At 38.4% G+C, this 13,822-nt stretch overlaps 1 protein-coding gene across 10 annotated transcripts in view; it reads left to right on the top strand.

Moving 5' to 3' along the window:
• The window catches only part of EPB41L2 (erythrocyte membrane protein band 4.1 like 2), a 210,669-nt gene that overhangs the window by 113,645 nt on the left and 83,202 nt on the right, over positions 1–13,822 (top strand). The window lies entirely within an intron of this gene.

Genomic DNA, 13,822 nt, shown 5'->3' with positions numbered 1-13,822 from the left:
TCCTTCCCTCCCTCCCTAACATTTTAGACATGCATTCCTGGGTTTCCTGCAGTCAGAACATTGACCCCTCATATGTGTTGATTTTACTTAGCATAACGTTTACTGGGGAACCTATCTCTAAGTTCTGTTGGAAACTGTACCATGGACTTCAGTATTTCTAGCTGGGTGTGTTATTCACCTGATAGACTTAGGATGGGAGTTCATGTTGGGAAGAATGATTGACCTGAAACTTATTTGCCAGGCAAAAATATTATTTCTCTTGGAAAAAATTGTGATTTTCAAATAGATGTCACGTGTCACTTTGCATTTTAGGGAAGAAATAATACAGGATGGCATGGGGTTGACCATTTGGGTATTCAAATACATAGTGCAGAGAGGCACTGTAAAGGAAGTTTCCAGTTTATGAACAGGTTGTCTGGACATGCCATACATCAGCAAATGATTTATTTGGAAAGTGTGCTTTCATATAGAGACAATGTACAAATGATTACATTTCCAGGTCGATTTGTGAAAGTCCATACCTTACGTTTTTGAACTGAATTCTGGGTGCTCGGAGCAGGTTGGTAAAGACAGAATTTCTACTTCCCTTTCTTAACTCAGGCCAAAAATGTAAACCTCTTCCCCCCCCAGATTATTTTCCTATTTCTTGGTACTTTTCTCCCTTAGACTTTCTTGTTCCTACTTTCATGATGATATTACTCTTTTGCAGTGTAATACAAAAAAATGTTATGTTTCCTGCCTACTTTTTCTCCTTCTAGAATAATTCCTCAAATGTAGCAGACTTCTCAGCTCAGTAATGAGAAGATCAGTGATTTGAGTGAATGACTTCAATGTGTGAATGATTGATTACCTGTACTGCCTTCTAAGAGATATTTGCATTTTAAAAGAAAGCTCTTCTCTCTAAAGAATCCTAAGTGGTGAAATTTCACTACTGAAGCCAATTAAGGCAGTTTGTGTTGGGGGGGCTAGAAGGCTGGATTTGTGGCATCTTTGGGTCAGGTGGACACAGTGGTGGTAAGGTAGCCTTTTGGGGAGCATGCCTCAGAGCTGCATTAACCCAAACACTTCCTGACTTTCTTGCTTCTGAATCCCTATGTTTCTCTCTGATAACCTCAGTTTTTCTCCTTATATAGTTGAGTTAATTTATGTGTATGTGTATTTTAAGTCAGGCAAAGTCTTGAAGATTCACCCAGCCCCCTCTCCCCCCCCCCCAACTTGGTGAACAAAGACCTTGTTGTCACTTTTTCTTTGGTTTTACTTTAGTTTGTTAGTCACCCATCAGGAATGAAAAACTTTTTTTTTTATTATGTTATGTTAATCACCATACATTACATCATTAGTTTTTGATGTAGTGTTCCATGATTCATTGTCTGCATATAACACCCAGTGCTCCATTCAATACGTGCCCTCTTTAATACCCATCACCAGGCTAACCCATTCCCCCACCCAGGAATGAAAAACTTTTAATGGGGAAAAATGTCAAGCTGAATGGAAACACTGTTGCCTCAGATCAATGTTTAAAAACTGTGCTATCTCAAAATGAAACATATTTTTTTTTCTCAGATTGCCCAGAATTGCTTGTCATTGAATTCAAGAATCAGAAATTCAGATGGTGAGGTATAAAGGAAATTTTTGTTGCTAAGAAACTCAAGACCTCTCTTTTTGCATCAGATCCGTTGCCCTCCATTTCACAGCTGTCATAAAGTCAATATTTAAGCGATTAAGATTATTCTGCATTACACCTTGACTTCCACTTTGGTCCATTATTAAAAAAAAAAAAAAAAAAAATACGTTAAGCACTCCTGGCCGGTAGAGGTAAGAACAGTTTTCTTGGGCCTGGTTTTGATGAGATCAGATCTACATATGGTCTGGGGTCAGGTGGGTGTCTTGTGTTTTACCACCTGGAGATCTTTTTATTTCAAAGGTAGCTTTCAGGTAGAGTTGTCATTAAAGATTGTCAGATAAATTGTATATTACCAGGCTCTGTGAACCAGTCCTTTTTTAAAGGGTTTGAAGTGAAAACTTGAACTCGATGCATTATGCTGTGGGTTCTGGCTTTTGTGTCTAAGCCTTTGAAAGGGAGGAAAGGGGGAGTATAGTGCATTGGATGTTGTGATAGATTGAAAGCTAGCGGTCTTGGGGTGTGAGGCAGACAGTCTTACTCGGGCAGAGGGGATCTCTTGGTGACCTTTGTATCAGCCTTGCCTCATGGTCAGAATCCTTGGTTGAGCTTTTTACAAAGAGGAGCACAGAGGATTTTTAGGGCAGTGAAATTACTCTGAATGGTACTGCAATGGCAGAGACATGTCATTATGCATTTGTCCAAACCCATAGAATGCACACCAGGAGTGAGCCCTGCTGTTAACCATGGACTTGGGTAATAATGACTGTGTGTCAATGGAGGTTCATCAGATGTAGCAAATGTACCTGGGGGGGGGGTGTCGATAATGGGAGAGGGTACACAGTTGTGGGGCTGGAGAATTTATGGGAAATCTCTGTACTTTCTCAATTTCTATGAACCTAAAACTGTTGTAAGAAATAAAATCTGATACAAAAATGAAGAAAACTACAGATGTCCATGTGTCACCTTTTGAAGATGCTGATTCAGTGGTTTTGATGCCAGGCTTAAATCTGTGCAGCCCGAGTTAAGAACTGCTTGGAAAGGCTGTACCGTCCTGTCTGCCGGGCACTTCGTGCAGAGCATCTGCTCCCCAGGGAGAGGGGCAATTCATAAATTAGCTCCTTGTTGAAATATTATGGCTGGCGAGGTATTTTCGTCTAGTGGCAGGAAAGTGAGTGGAGTAGAGACCCTCCATTGAGACTGCAGGAGGTCTTAAGTGTCTGTCTGGGTTCACTCGATAGCCTTTTCCTCACTATGATTTGTGGCTGAATTTGTCTGGTTAGGATTTGCTTTGAGCAATGCTCTGCATATAGTAAAGGCTTGATAAGCACTCGCTGCAATTGTTATGTTTTAAAACCCTGATTGTTTTTTCAGGATCTTACTATTTTTCTTGTTCTTAATGAATATACTAAAATCCCATGCCTTGGATAAATTCCTGATAATATTTTTATATTTTATCAATAATTTAGTGACTTGGAAGGCCCATAAGGGAAATATACACCACTTATATATTCACAATGACTTTGTTAATTAAAGAACTTCCTTAGACTCTAAACTTCAGTTAGTACTTTTACAAGTAAGAAAAAACCCACAAGATTTAAAAACGATACACTTTATCTTGAAATTTTGAATAAACCAATGCCTAGTGTACAAGGCCTTCTTATTGGAGAGTCAGGAGACATTGTCCATAACCAGTTGGATTAAAAAAAGAGGTCAAAGATGAATTCCTTTATTTTACCACCAAAATAAACTAGAACTCTAGGAATAGAAATATAGTTGGATTTTGCATAGGAGAAATTGCAGGCTATCTGACAGCTTAGTCACTTAGAGAAAATAGAGATTGAGATGATTCTTCCTCATACACTATAATACCATTTCATTAAACTTTTATTACAAAAGGAAGGCATTTAAGGACCATGAATGAATGGGTTGAATGAATGGCTGAGCAATTGACAGATGTTAGAACTGACAGGAGCATTTATTATTTTCATCTGGTTAAAGTGAAAAAATAAGTAAAATCCCTTGCATAAAATTTGTGTGCAGATATTTACATTTCATCAACAAATAGGGTTTGTGTAACAAGCTTCAAGATCCACGGCTCTGGGGCTTTTGTGAGGTTTTCTGCATCTCCGTTTCAGGGCGTGGCTTTGGGATTACCACCCCCTCACCGGCCAGCCCACATGCTGGTGAGAGGAGCGGGCCTGCTATGCACTGTGGAGGTAGAGATCTTCCGAGGGGGTGCTCTCTGGTCACTGAGCGATTCTTGTATCCTGAAAACTGATGAAAACCTCTGGGTTGCCAGAAATAAAAACTGCAACCACCTTAGAGATACAGAATGTGATTGTGGATGAGGGATTAAAGATTCAATGTTTTATCTTTTAAGGCTGAAAAGTAAGCATTTATTTGCTTTGGGAGGAAAAAAAGCCAAGTCCATAGACTCGAATTTGTGGTTGATGGTGTGTTTTGTTTGTTTATAATATTGATAGCAGGATTTTGTTGTTTTTGCTGTTTTCCACACAGTATAAAGATGAATCCTATTTTTCTATCTCGTCTGCAATCTAAATTTACCTGGTTGCTTATGAGTTGAATTGTATGCTCAGTTAAGAATTCTGAAACATGTACATGTGCTCTCTCTCAAAAAAAAAGGCTGCTACTAAAACAAAAACAAACACTAGGCCAGAATAGCCGGCACAATACCCTCGAGTACCTACATTCTGCAATAATTTCAAAGGAAACCCTAGCATAGAGGCTCACCTTTGTATTTCTGGCATCTAAAACTACATTATTTTATGTTGTTCATGGCCACATCATGCAGAATTTGCTCCGTGTTTATCCTAATCCCTGAATCCTGTGTAATGGAAAAGAAGAGATTTTTATAATGGTCTATGAGAGGTTTTTTTTCTTTCTTTCCTTTTGTAGCCTCGTCTTGAAGGAATACTACATAAGAAAAATTTCTTATACTTTATGGTGATTTATAAGAAACCTACATGCTACATAATCTTGATAATGCATGTTTATCTATCTATGGATGTGTGTGTGTGTGTATGTATATATATATATATATATAGTTTCCCTGTTCACTAATGAAAGAATTTGAAAACTTTTTCATTCTATTCAAAATAAGAAAGATACATATCTGTATATAATGTATGTATATTTGTACACATTTTATACACACATATATATTATATAATACACACATCCTTTTGAGTAGTTGGAGAAACTTTTTCAAACTTAATTCTTATTAATTATCAGGGAAACTTAAAAACCTTTTTTTGCTGCAAATGGCTCATTTATTTCTGGAATTTACATTTTCAACACACACACAATAATTGGATATGGTGTCTTCCTTTATATTGGGGTCTGAATGAACTGGAGGTGTATCGACAGCTCACTCAGATTGGTAGGAAAAGATTGATCTGGAAAATGATGGCCTTAGACTATTTGAGAGCTCTCTTCCTCTTCTGTATGGTTTTTGTTCATTAGCCTCCCCATGACAATGTGTCAGTTGTTGCGTTTGCTCTTTGCATACCTTTCTTTCCTTGGCCTTTTATATTTGCATAGTGTAGTTTAGAGCTAGTGCAAAATACAGAGCTCGAGGGCTGTCATGTATGGATTGCATTGTGCGCTTCCCAGCACCGTGTCCTCGGCATACAATAACTACAGTGTGGAGGGGCCTACACGGAGACAGCGGTGGGGCTTTACACAGTGCCAGTGGGGTGTGGCGGCCGCTGCAATCTGCCGGGTAAGCAGATGCACAAATTCCTCCAAGTTGAGAGGCCTCCAGAAATGTCATGTTTTGGCCTCCGTCGTGAATGCCACAAATAACAGCAGGCTCAGGGAACTTTGCTCAGCTTCTTAAATTCCAGCCGGCCTTCCTTCAGCTGGGTCTGCCATAGATGGCTTTGTTTTGTTTTGTTTTAAAGGCCCCAAAAGTTAGTCTTCCAACCCTTGAATAACATATTTTAAACCCATCTAAATTGTCTTGTTCTTTTTTCTCTTTTGGATAGCTCTAATATATTATGCTTTTTTTTTAAAGAAGAAAAAAAAATCTGATAACCTAGCAAGTAGACCAAAGGGCTTTTTTTGTTTAATTTTTCAGCCCATTGATTTTTATATTGCTGGTCTGTGCTATAAATGGGGTTAGGGAGAGGCAGATAGGGGAGAATAGATTGTAAAGCTTGTTGGCATTTAATGTAGAAAGTAAGATTTCTCTTTGAAGTGCACTTGGCAAGTTTTATTAACAGTTGTATGGCTTTGGGGCGGCTGGGTGCCTCAGTTGGTTAAGCGTCTGCCTTCGGCTTAGGCATGATCTCAGGGTCCTGGGATCGAGTCCCTCATCCATTGGTCCAGCTCCCTGCTCAGCTGGGAGCCTGCTTCTCCCTCTCCCTCTGCCGCTTCTCCTGCTTGTGTTCTCTCTCGTCAAATAAATAAAATCTTAAAAAAGAAAACTGTTGTATGGTTTTGTTTAATTAACTTGGTGCTTTATTAGCATCGCAGTTGACACAGATTGTAGTCCGTAAAGATTCTAGTGTAAGAAGGGATACAAAGCAAAGACAAGCTTTCAGTTAGCAAGAGGAAATGACAGTGAAACTGCTGTCTGTCTTAGTGAAGGAATGTAAAGAGTCTATAAAACCTCACTGTCCCCTTCTGTGTGAACGTGGGGCATGGCCTGCTCTTAAGAGAAAGAGGCAGATTCACTTTTCTGCTTTTGTCATTCCTCTAGTTCTCAAGAAGTGTTTGGAAATGTTCTAATTACTAAAGAAGAGTTTAAGTACACTGTAGAATTATGAAGATGAAATGTAGGTCTGTGGCTGTTCTTCTCCCAGAATGTAGTTGGCAGTGTGTGTTTGGTTTAGTTCCCTGAATAGCTATGGGTGGTAGTCCATGAGCTAGATCCGGGAGATTGCTTAAGACTGCTAGCCAGAGGCTTGAATTCTAGACTCAGCTCTGCCAACTTTTTGGCTGGCATTATGGCACCGAGCCATTCCATCCAACGGATATATTTTGGCCTACTGGTGAGCTAGTTACTCAATGAAATGCTGCCCTAAGAGATGTTAAAGTAAGTAACACATACTTTTTTTGCCTAAAGAATTCAGTCTCCAAACATAGTATCAAAAAAGGAGTAGAATATAAGTGTAAGTACCATAAATGTGCAATAAAGTGCTTGAAGGAGAAAGATGAATATTGGGAGATTGGAATAATTTTCATAGGGAAGGAGAATTTGGAGATTTGTCTAGAGGTACAGTTTCAACAGTTAGAAATAAATCAAGGTAAAAAAGAAATTTAGAGTATGTCTTGGCCAGTCCACAATCCTCTTTATCTGGGGCAATACCCCAAAGTGCTATGACAACTGGTTGTACTGGTATCTTAGGTGTAGATAGTAAAACAAAATCTGTTTTTTGCTTGGTTAACAAATGTGTATTTGTAGTCCTTTCATGCAATAGAATCCAAATTGTTGTTTATTAAAAAAGTCAAAACAATGATAATAGGAGAAAATTGCCGGGGTGTCTGGGTGGTTCAGTGGATTGAGCATCTGCCTTCTGCTCAGGTCATGATCTCTCCGTCCTGGAATTGAGCCATGCATCACCCCGTGTCGGGCTCCCCATTCAGCAGGGAGTCTGCTTTTCCCTCTGCCTCCCCCCTCCCCTGCTCCTGTATGTTCGTTCTCTCGCTCTCAAATAAGTAAATAAAATCTTAAAAAAAAAAGAAAATTGTCTTCCTGGATAGAAATATAGAGTACTAATGTTTATGGATATCACAGATGAGAATTCAGTTCTTCAAAAGAAATTCAGGAAATCAGTCTGAAAAGTAGGTTAAACTCTCTGTAACCTCAGTTTTCTCATTTGTGAAGTGAGATTGGATGAAATAAGTGTGAAAGTTCTTTAATCATATTTAAAATCAATTATTTTTAGAGCAACTCAGAAAGGTCCTGTGATTCAGTGGTCTTTTAATGAATCCATATAAGGTGTCAAATATTTTATTAAGCACTTTAAATACACCTCATTTAATTATTGCTATTATACAAGGAGTATTTGTATTTTAAAGAGAAGAAACTGAGGAATGGTGAAGTTAAGTAACTTGCCTCTGGTTACATAACTGTTAAGAAGTAGGGCTGTCATTCAGGGCTGTCATTCAGATCCAGGTCACTGGCATTTTCCTGCAATATCTTTTCTAGTCTGGTTGAGAATCAGTGATTCTCATGAAAGATGGTACATACAAGAATCTGGAGGGGAGAAGGAATCATTTCAACTGGCATACCCCCCACACATCTTTTTATATTACAATTACGAGTTGTGTGTTGGTTCCTGTCCCCTGAATGATGTGAATTTTCCTTTGTGGAGTGTGTTGTGAACAGAGTGAAGGCAAAGAGAAGTTGTGAGCCACTGGGTTCATATTGCTGACAGAGCATACTCAGGCAAGTTTGATTGCAGATGAGTACTTATTAAATGTTCCATGTTACTACATTTTATATGTAGTATTTAATATGGGATAATCTGATATATTTTCTTTATGAGAGAAGAAGAAATGTGCTATTTTGTTTGCCTTGTTGAATTAGCTTCCAAAAGCAGATCAGTTTTAGGTTGCTTAAGAGTAACTTCTCTGGGTTTTCTGCAGTCCTTATTCTTTAGCTTATGTTTCTTTCCCTCTTGTCTTGATGGCTTTGCTGTATCGTTTTTAAAAATGTCAAAACCTTTTGAATATTAATGAGTCAGAATAATAAAATAATGGAAGAAAGTAATTGTAGAGTACTGGATTTCATTTTATGTGGCTAGAGACCCATGGAGTTTCCTTAATTTGAGAGTTTTAGGCATTAATCAGCCATTATCTTAAAAAAAAAATTTTTTTAAAGATTTTATTTTTTTTTTAGAGAGAGTGCTCATGTGCACGTCAGTGGGGAAGGGCAGAGGGAGGGGGGAGAGAGAGAATCTCAAGCAGACTCCGTGCTGAGTGCAGAGCTAGACGTGGGGCTCATCTCTCGACCCTGAGATTAAGACCTGAGCAGAAATTGAGTCAGATGCTTAACTGACTGAGCCACCCAGTCGTTCCCATTATGTCTTTTAATGTTGCCTCTCACTTATTCTCTGTATTGTTTTCAATTAGAGGGTTTTTTTTTTAAGATTTTATTTTTAAGTAACCTCTACATCGTACGTGGGGCTTAAACCCACAACCCCGAGATCAAGCGTCCCATGCTGCACTGACTGAGCCAGCCAGGTACCCCTTCAGTTAGAATGAGGAGGTCTACATAGACTTTATCAGAATTTTGTCTTCTATGTCTGAAATTCTTTCATATTTTCCATCTTTCTTTGCTGTGTTCTGGTTTTTTAAGATCCATTTTCCAGGTCACTGGTTTTCTGTCTGTGTCAAACTCTGTCCATTTGGATTACAATTTATTGTTATAGGTTTTACTTTTAGATATTCTATTTGGTTCTTTTCAGAATCTGCTTTTTGATAGTTATTTCTTGATATTATATAATATTTCTTTAAACAGGTAAAAAAGTGTTCTGTACTTGATAATTCCATTATCTACAGTCCCTGAAGATCTAATTTTGATACTGTGTCTAATACTCAATAACAGTAATTGGTTTCCTTGTGTGTGCTTTGATTTTTTGGTTATATTTCTTGGGATTTTATATCTGGGAATCATTTGCTTCAGCCAGACAGCTGGACGTATCCAATTCTGAATCAGTTTAAACCAAATTCTCTTTTTTGGTATTTTTGAATCAAAAAGATACTGAGTAAACTGTGTGTGTGTGTGTGTAATAAATCATATTAATAAAAAATGTTAATGCCAGTCTCCAAATCTGCTTGTGTGCCAGATCATGGTAATATTTTTCTCCCTCATTTCTAGAGATGTGGTCTGTAGAACAGTAATTCTGATGTGGAGTAAGTTAGTTAAGTGTTGTATTAAAACAAGATAGTGCTTTATTTAGCCAAATAATTTTGGGAAACATCAGGTTGAATGATGGAAAACAAGTTTTTTTCATCATAGAACTCAGGATATCTTACATGCAGACAGGAAGTTTGATGCATAGTAGTTAAGCAGAATTTTCCTTTATCCCACTCTTACTCCCCTTTCGGGGGATGTAGGTATATATGAAACATCTCATGGGACTAGCGGGACCAATGGAACGTGCTTGCCTACTAGAAGTCTGCCTCCTGATACCCTTGGCTTCTGCTTATTGCCTTCTCACTGTCTTCACCTCTGTGTTTATACCACTCTGCTGTATGAGTGTGTGTGTGTGCGCACGCACACCTTATATTTAAACTTGCTGAGGGAAGATGTGATTGTATGTGGTAATCTTTATCCCCAGAGTAAGATACTGTCTTTGAGTAGAGCTATTGTATGAAGCTATCTCATAGGCCTTTGGTTAGTATTCTTTGGACCAATTGGACCAGGTAGCTAGTTATTTCTAGAGAGGTAGATTCGTAGGATTTTGTTTTCCCTTGGGGGATTTCCTTTTTATTTTCTGTCATTTGACTGTAACGTTTCCAGGACCACTGTCTTATTTATCGTTGTTTTCATGACGTTTTAATAGAGGAACTGATACATATTAGATGCTGGATCAGTCTGTGTTGAGCCTTTTAGCCTGGCAAGCTCTGGCAGTCATCTGAGGGTGGAATAGTACACCTGGCAGTCATATTGGTTTGACCATTATGGATGGGTTACTTTTTTCATCTTACTATATTCTCCAATATCTTTTGAAGAGAAATTGGCTCCATCAGATTCTATAAACATCCGAAGTGAAAAAGAAGTTCTTTTGAATATGCTCTTTGTCTGCCTTGTGACAGAAATAATTTCCTTTCAGATTCATTTCAGATGCCACAGTCTTGGTGAAGCTGTGGTTTTTCTCCGACCCTGTTACTCATCTGTTCTTGGTGTTGCCGTAGCCCTTGGTACATGCGTCTTTCAGTACATGTCCCACGGTTTTTGTGCATTTTTGTCTTCCAGCCAGACTTTGAGTTCATTGAGGGTGGAGTTGCTGAATGGAAGCTTAAGTAATATCTGTGTGCAGTTAAGATCTAATCAAGCATTTAAAATATCTGTTTCTTGGAGAAGGGGAGGAGAGTATAGCAGAGAAGCAATCTGAGCATCTAGAAGATACTTTGGTGTTTGTTAGATGTGGGCTAGTGAAAGAACAGTTGCTAACAGGATTTAGCTGACCGAGTAAGGCACTTGGTTTGGCACTTTGAATGTACTGTCTCATTGGGTTAATTTGACCCTCACAGTGAGCTGTGAGATACTTGTGATTTCCTTTTACAGTTAAGGAGACTCAGTGGTTTGCTATCATCACGCTTGTGTAGTAATAGTAAAGTGCCTACAGGCTGTTCAGTGAAGGAGGGACTGGGTCTGACTGTGTGCTGCCCAGCATACCAAAGTCAAATTGTGGTGGTGAGCTTTGTGCGTGTTTTTCTCTTAATTCTTTAGGGGAATTCTGTCCATGAGAGCATGTTTCTATTTTTGAAATGGAAACCAGTGAGAAAGTATGATTTATTAATAAGGTTTTACTCTAAGCCTATGTTGGAATATGTTTTCTCTTTGAACTGAGGTATGTGCTCATAGATGTTAGTTGTCTGAAATATCCTTTTTGCCCTAATTTCAAATAGCATTATCACCAAATAGCATGACTCTCCTTTTGATTCTGTTAACATTTCTTCATGATATCTACAGCTAACTGGTTTCAGTAGTTTGCTCATTCGAAAGTAGTTGTCACATAGAGCCAGATGTTTTTAGAAATGGTAAGTTTGGGAGCTTTATCTGATTAAAGGTCAACTTCTTATATGAGCTTCTGTTGAGTTTTTAGTGTCTTTCTAAATAAGAAGATAATCTCTGCTTTGTAGTAGATAAAATGTCCCCTGCGAGTCCTTTATATCTCATTGTAAATGCATAGGGGATGACGTCCAAGTAGATAGATGTGTCAGGAGCTATAGTTGATTGCTGTCTTTGCTATCTCAGATAAGGAAAGTTACTAATTACAAAATGGATGCTGAAATTATAGCTATGGTCAGTCACTAGAAGCCTGAATAGGTTACATGTCATCTCATTAAAAATAAGTATGTTACGTATAGTACACTGTAATGTTTTCTCAGTTGACTCAGTATTTTTTGACCACCTATTATGATGGGCAGTTTTCTACTCACTGAACATTCAGAAGTAAACAATGTTGTTGAAATTAATGTCCGAAAATTCACTAAATCTATCTTAAATTATTGATTATCTCTAAAATATTCTTTGGGGCACCTGGGTGGCTTAGTCAGTTAAGCGTCCTACTCTTGATTTCCACTCAGGTCATGATCTCAGGGTCGTGAGATTGAGCCCTGTGTCGGGTTCCGTGCTGAGCGTGGAGCCTGCTTAAGATTCCCTCTTTGCCTCTCCCTCTGCACCCTTCCCCCACCCATGTACATGCACACACTGTCTGTCAAAAAAAATTCTTTGCTATTATTTGCAACTATACCTCTTCACATCTACTCCAGGTTCCTATAAAAAAGAGACCATAGATTTTACTGTACATTTAAGAAAGCCAGCTGTCATGCTTTGAGTTCCCTTCTCATAAAGTTAATTTAAAGTACCTCTAAACTCAAAGTTTTAATTATATAGGCTAATAATTTCATGCAGATCAAATAATGAAATTTAGAACCATTCATTGTAAACGCTTAAGCCAAAATCTCGTGTAGGCGAAATTAGTCACTTTTCATGTTACAGAACTCTCCAGTTTCTAGCAATAGGAGCCAATAGTGATTAAGCACTATGTGCCACACACACTGTTCCAAGCTCCCGTATGTATTACAGCTCATTTAGCACTCACTGCACCCTGTGGTGGCTTCTACTACCCCATTTCACAGATGTGCAAATTAAGGCAAATAGAAGTAAAGTGTCTTGTCCTTAGTCACATAATTTGTAAATAATGGAAATGTATGTGTAACTTTGTCATTTGGAATCCAGAATTCAGTACTCTTCCTTACTACTCTATTTTATGTACTTTGAATATGCAGACATATTTTAAATGTACTTAATTTTCTGAATTTCTAGTGATACAGTGAAGGTACAGTGCTGGCTATATTGAAATAATCTCTTGCTTTTTCTTTCTTCCCTCTACTATTTGGTGTAATTCTCTTCTTCTTCTTCTTCTTCTTCTTCTTCTTTTTTAAAGAAACATTACTATAAAAGGTTTAATAATGAAAGTTCCAGATTCTCCTTTGCACGTCTTTTAGGCATGAGTTTTCCACCTCTGCTTCCTCTTTTCCACAAAAAGGAGGAAGAAAAGGTCCGAGGATAGAAACCAGCCTTTGAATTGAGTTTCTCTGAGACTATCTTTTGCGATCCCTTATCAGAGTTGTACTTATTTGAATTGAAATGTCCTTCATATCTTATTGCATTGTTTAAGATATATCTGTGGGAGACATTAATTTCCACACAGTGGATGAACAAATGAGTATCCATTTTGAGAGTGTAAGGGCATTCATCTGGAAGATGAAAATGTCTGAGGGCACATTCAGTTTTCACGTGAGGTCCAGTGGCTGCTTATATCCATGTGGGGGAAGAGAAAGCATGTGTCTGACCTGACCTCACAGTTGGGCCTGCCCAGGGTGTGCATCTTAATTAGGAATGAGTCACCACTTTATGTTTTGCCATTGATTAGACAATGAGCTTTTCTTTTGTAGCTGCTAAAGGCTTTTACATCTCTGTTGATAGCAGTTTTTTTTTTAAGTATTTTTTTTTTTAAGATTTTATCTAAGAGAGAGAGCGCGAGAGAGAGCTTGAGCTGAGGGGAGAGGGAGAAGCAGGATCAAAGAGCCTGACTTGGGGCTTGATCCCAGGACCTCAGGACCATGACCCGAGTTGAAGGCACACGCTCAACCGACTGAGCCACCCAGGGGCCCCAGCAAAACAAAAACAAAACAGAATAAAGTACTTAAGGCAAAAGTATGTTACATCCTTGGAGGCAACTGATTTTATTCTCCCAGTCCCATTACCTTGTATCTTAAAATTTTGTTCTGAAGAGTGAATGTCTCATCATTCTCAAGAAAAAGCTTAGCTTGAATTGAAAACAATTTTTTTTCCTATTCTACCAATATCATGGAACAGAAATCAAACCTAAGTACCGATGGGATAAATCATGTTAGGATACAGTGAAGACTTGGGCCAAATGATTTTCCTGGGGGAGTATACCTTATAGAAAGGACATAAGCCACCTTGAG

Source organism: Mirounga leonina, unplaced genomic scaffold (assembly GCF_011800145.1).
Source record: "Mirounga leonina isolate KUSES-001 unplaced genomic scaffold, KU_Mleo_1.0 Mir_53, whole genome shotgun sequence".
In the NCBI taxonomy this organism is placed as follows: domain Eukaryota; kingdom Metazoa; phylum Chordata; class Mammalia; order Carnivora; family Phocidae; genus Mirounga; species Mirounga leonina.
The sequence above is the reverse complement of the archived record's forward strand: the minus strand, read 5'-3'. Positions and strand labels throughout refer to the sequence as shown.